At 40.9% G+C, this 6035-nt stretch overlaps 1 non-coding gene across 1 annotated transcript; it reads right to left on the reverse strand.

Annotated features, from left to right (window-relative positions):
- Positions 1-717: 717 nt before the first annotated feature.
- On the reverse strand, positions 718-789 carry Trnap-cgg (transfer RNA proline (anticodon CGG)). The gene has a single exon. It is a non-coding gene; the product is annotated as a tRNA-Pro (tRNA).
- Positions 790-6035: the final 5246 nt, after the last annotated feature.

The following is a 6035-nucleotide window of genomic DNA, read 5'->3' on the forward strand; positions in this document are numbered from 1 at the left end:
GAGGGAACCATCAATCGGGGTAGTACTACCGGGGGTCTTCTTATCGATGAGCACGGACAAGAGTGCAGCGATAACGATGCTCACGGGAAAGCGACGACACAGGAAAGCAGCCAACATCCCCCCGTTTTCCATCGCTTTTCTACATTCAGCGCGGTATATTTTTCCATTTTATTTTACTTTTTTTAAGCGAGAACACATAAAACTCCCCAAGGAATGTAATAGGCTAGGTGCTTTGTGTTGCGGTACTCAGCCGCCCACCAACCCACCGCTCGGTTTGTGATAATCTGGCGGACGCGAACCTCTTTCCGTTGGCGTGTCCGCCGCTGTACGCTCTCGAGGGAAAAAAAACCGAAGGAATCAAATCATCTGGCAATCGTTTGTATTCTGCTTATTTATGTTTTCCTTCATTCGTCAAGGGAGTACTGCGCCAGCACGGAAAACCCCAGCACGCCCTAACGGAATCGATGACAATTCTTCAGCGGTTTCAGTTCCGTTTGATGTGTCTTGTTTGGCAATAAATATTGATGGTGGGGGTAGGTTACTGACGTGCGCACACGTCCGCGGTTGCCAGATCTGTGCCAGTCCTTTTTTTTGTTTGGTATGAGCGGTTTTACGTCTTTGAAGTTTTGACGTGGAATAAATAAATGTTTGAAGCAGTAAAAAACCTTTTCAAGATGTAAAAAACCACACTCTGCAAAAAGAATCGTCCACTTGCACGGGCTCGTCCGGGATTTGAACCCGGGACCTCTCGCACCCGAAGCGAGAATCATACCCCTAGACCAACGAGCCTGTTGTAAGTGGCGGCGTTCGTACGCGGTTTTCTGTGCGCTTACGCTTTTGCACGCACACACCTGTGTCGATCAGTGCCGTTTCCGGATCGAACGTCAAGTGGCAATGACCGCGCTGTGACTGTTTGTGATAAGATAGCCGTTTGCTTTTTGTTGCGTTCTAACAGGCACTAATGGGACGTTTGATGTGCGTTTAATATTAGAATAGTGGCATGCATGGCGAGTGTAGCAAGCATAAAATGAGAAATTTTTGATATAAATTGCTGCTATTCAATCTGAAAACGTATTCGTTTGACAGTTTTATGGTTAGAGTTACTCGATTTTGTGCAAAATGTATTATTATAGGTGTTATTAGCTCTTTCTAATTGATTTTAGTCTACAAAATTTAGCGAAGGTAGTCAAAAAGTGTTGGAAATACAAGACAAATGTTACATTTTATGCTAAACAATTGTTTTGAAACTGCATTAGCATCGACTATACGTATTTTTTATTTAAAACTATCGTTGTACAGGTATTCCCCGATATACTCCATACCCGATGTTCGCGATATTCTAAATTTGACAGTTTATTTTGGCAAATTAAGTCAGTTTGACACATCAATTGTCAAAATTCAAAGTAATGCCCTTTTGGTTGGATTTCAAACCTCAATTTAAAATGTACAATATTTTAATCTTTAGTTAGATTCAGATTAAATCACTAATCAAGTGGCTAGCACCTTGCAGTCGTCTTCAAGCTAAATTATACGACAATTAAATATACCATTTGCTGCTACAAAATGCTTCAATAATTACAACCTTACATGCATAAAACACTTATCGTGTTAGTTTTGTTAGTGACGTCTGTTCAAAATCAAAATCAGAATAATCCAACAAATCAACAACAAAAACCTTTTTTGAGCGTACAAATTCGTGCGAACGTAAAATGTATTATCCTGCCATCGCAAACACAAAATCATTGTACATCGTTAATCAAACAATAATCTGTAATACATGTCACAACACAAGAAAAATAAAACGCAAAACAAAAAAAACACCGACAAATTGTTTTCACATTCCACACCCCGAAAAGATTCATCTATGCAACCAGCTACAAGCAATTCCACATAAGGTAAATCCTCACCTGGAATGTGTCCCGTGAGATGATGATGACAATGATGATATTTGGAAAATTATTCCCCAAGAGACCGAATGTAACCGAAGCAAAACAAATAGCAGCAAAAGTGTTTTTTTTTTTTTTGCATCAACCCTACACACACAAAAAGGACATTTTCCCATCAATCGACATGTGGTGGCAGATTTTATTTGTCACATGAAAACGGTGACTATCACAACACCATGACAAGGCACGTTTCAGCAAGGTGCATTCTTTGCATGGTTCGTTCCAAAAGTCCTGGCCCCACCCATGAACGAACAGAACATAATCAAAGACACTAATCGGCTGTGTTGTGTTGATATGTTTTTGTCACCATTTGGCACCATGAGATGGCAATTTTTCTTACCCGCTTGTATGTGTTTTCGTTGTTTTATATCGTTTTTTTTTCTTTTCCTCTCCGAAAACAGAGCTGTTTGCACAAGTTTTCCAATTTTTCACCCAAGGTTGAACGAACTTCACCGGTGAAGAAAGATGAGCCCCATTCTGCGCAAACACAAACACACACCCCCGACCTGACCTGCCGCAAAAAAAAGTTCGTTTCGTTTGCGAAACGTTGTGAAATCCAAACCTTTAAAAATCGAAACCTTAATGTGACTTTTTCCCCCCAGCGTTTTGCATGCCAAAGCGTTAGCGATAGGAGAGCAAACATTTCGCAGAACGAGCGTTTCGTTATACTGCCAACAATTAAACCCTGATTAGGCAAAGTTCCCCTCGCACCCCCTCTTTTGCTGGTTGTAATTTCGGATGTTGTTCTTGAAAACGACCGCCGAAGACCGCTCTTTTGCAAAACAAACTCACACAGTGGCAAAATCCCCTAAGGACCTCTCCATTTTACAATCGGGGAGCTCGAAACCGAAACGTTAACGAGGCGGCACATAATGTGGAGGAGGTCCTTTTGCGAAAGGCCCATTGGCATCGTTTAGAATCGTTCGAAGCAAACATTTCACGATCACGATTTGCACCAGAAGGGACCGGCGGAGCCAGATGGGCTCTGACCTTAAGGACGGTCTACAAATAACTGGCGTACAAATAATTAAAACTTAATTCTCCGGCACCGCTCCGCTGGAAGCTTTTGCCGGCCGACGGGTCGACGGGAAACTAAGCGGAAACTATCCGCGAGAGCTCGAAACGACCTAATAAATTCAATTAAACAACGATCAAGTCGCCGGAACGAGTGCATGCGCTTCCAACTGTGTGCTGTTGGTTTTATTATTATTTTTTTTTAAACACGGCGAGCAATAAGACGGCCACCACAGAGCCACGAGACCGAATGGGTGTGTGTTCACGGTTGTCACCCGTACACTGTCGGAGCAAAACCTTCACGGCAGCAGCAGCAGCCGGGATGATGCTGTCATCGTCACCGAGGCAGGAAGTGTAATTGAAATAAATAATAAATAATTGTTCTAAAACATCTCACCGATGTGGAGAGCTAGGGAGGCACCGGAGCGCACAAACCAGCACAGCACTAAGAGGAGAGCCGCCTGACGCCCAAGTACGGGCGATCGTGAGGCTCGTGATATGTCAGAATCGCTCGCATTCCCCCACCAGCCGATGGCGCACAGACAGACACATTACACACCGGGCGCAATGGACCTGTGAGATTGCGAGATGGCGAACGGAATCGGAGGCTGGCCCTTTGTGATGCAGCAGCGACAGCCGGTTTGTGTGTGTGTGTGTGTGTGTGTGTGTGTGTGTGTGTGTGTGTGTGTGTGTGTGTGTGTGTGTGTGTGTGTGTGTGTGTGTGTGTGTGTGTGTGTGTGTGTGTGTGTGTGTGTGTGTGTGTGTGTGTGTGTGTGTGTGTGTGTGTGTGTGTGTGTGTGTGTGTGTGTGTGTGTGTGTGTGTGTGTGAGCTAGAGTTTGTCAACCCAGGCGAAGGTCTTCCGTTGTGGATGCGAAAGTCTCAGCACTAACGGCGACTAAGCAGCTCGATGCTTTCTGGAGTTAATGTTGTTATTCAGATGTGTAGCCATTGAAGGCAAGCTTGCTTTCGTTGTGTTGTGCTTATACAATGATGACAGTCAGGAACTTCGTTACACCCTTAAAAACTAGCATTTGTTCCTTAGAGGATTTAAGTATGAAAGCTGAAAATCAGTGCCATTTCACCCGACAAATGTCAAATTGCACACCAAAAAACAAAATGGAAACGTAAAACATCGATTAAAAAAGGCAACTGAGTTCTGAGAATTATTTTGGTAATAAATCAAATGAAAATCAGGCAAAATATTTCAATGTTTTGTCTGAAATAAGCATGATTTTAATTTTTATAAATTAAAATATGCAACAGGAAGATTCATTATAGTCGTTGCCGCTAAATTTCGCTCTAAATCACCTATTTTTAATCCACCTTGGTTTAGAGCACTAGTTTTTGACGTAAATTTTACGTAATGTCTGAAACTTTGTGTTCCAAAATTATTCAATTTAAGTTAATAATAATATAATTAATAATAATAATCATCATTAAGTTAGTAATATCATTAAAACAATTTTAAATATGACCAATTGTATGCCAATTCTGGTGTTTTAATAAATGTTTTAATGCCAAGTTTTAATGAATAAAAAAAATTATGTTTTTCCAGGGATAAACAATGCCTAGTATTCATTAAATTTCTTTTTTTTCACAAAAACCTAATTACACAGTTTCTGTAGTATTTTTGTGATCTTACATTACAGTTATCATAAAACTTCTAAAATACTTTGCAAATTTGACATAATTCCTAAAATAGTCAAAAATTTTTGACTTAGAGACAAAAATAGGTGCGTTAGAGTCGAAATTTGACGGCAACGACTGTATACGAATTCTACTTTCAACTACTTTATAGATGTTAACACTGCTAGTGACACATTTACAATCAGTGTATAAAACAAAACATACTAAAATGAACTCAAATAGCTCCAAAACAAAAAAACCATTAAAACAATCTGTTTGTGTTATTAAAAAGATCAATAATTATACTTTCATGTGCGCCCAATATTGCTCAACGCACACACATTGCAAGATAAACAGACAATTCAGGAATGTCATTTACATTCATGGCTGGCTTTGGCGTCAAGAGCCTGCAGTATGCGACAACTTTAACTCCTGCCCCCATCATCCGTCAGTGAAAAATACAACATGCAGAGAGTTGGTTTGTTTGTTTATTTGGTGCGCACATTTTACAACCCACAGAGCGCGGTGCACCAAACTCACACACACCACGACCCCCCTTCCTGACGGATGTAAAAGGTAATAAAACTGTAAAATTCGTCAACTCCAAAACTCGTGCAGGCAGCCATTCTCAATACAGGCAGCAGTGTTATTACCGGCTGCGGCCACATGGGAGTTTTCTTTGTGTGCCACATACCATCCCCTCCACAGTTCCGAGAAAATGCGTGCGTGTGCTTGAAAACATTTGCACGCGCGGAAAATCAATATCAAAATCATCCATGGTAGCAGCTTTTTTTTTTGGGAAAGCGCAAACCATTATTCTTATTGTAATTTTAATGTAACAGGATTAATTTGGGGTTTCATAAAAATAAAAAAAAAACACGTCCACTGACAAACCAGAAAGATAAAATGTAACAAAAACGCACATTTCCACACACACGCACACATTATCCATACCATATTTATTTGCATTTTTTTTAATCAAAACAGATGCGCGATGGGTTGTTAAAGTGGGAATTTTTGTTTGCCGACACAAGGTTCTTTAAAGCCACAGGACCCACCTTCAATTCCCTCCAAGCCTTGGGCAGGGCGGTACTAATAAAATGAATGAAAGGCAGCAGAGAGCTTTAATTGCATTACGGGATAAAGGTGGAATATGGTCCCTTCCCGTGGCAACCGACGACAAACGCACACAATTTAACGGCCACAACACAATCAATATAAAGATGCCCTAGCCTAGAGGAATGAAATACAAAAAAAAAAATCATCCAAAAGAAACAGAGAAAGACGAAGGACGGCAAATTGCTCATAATGGTGTGCAAGCAAAATCCGTACAGCCACAGTCAGGAAATTACCATCATCATACCGGTCCCGCGGTGTTGGTGGTGGGGTATGCAAAATAAAAATAACGATAAAACGTTCTGCATTAAATAATAAAATGCTTTTCTGTC

This window comes from Anopheles coluzzii, chromosome 3 (assembly GCF_943734685.1).
Source record: "Anopheles coluzzii chromosome 3, AcolN3, whole genome shotgun sequence".
Classification (NCBI taxonomy): domain Eukaryota; kingdom Metazoa; phylum Arthropoda; class Insecta; order Diptera; family Culicidae; genus Anopheles; species Anopheles coluzzii.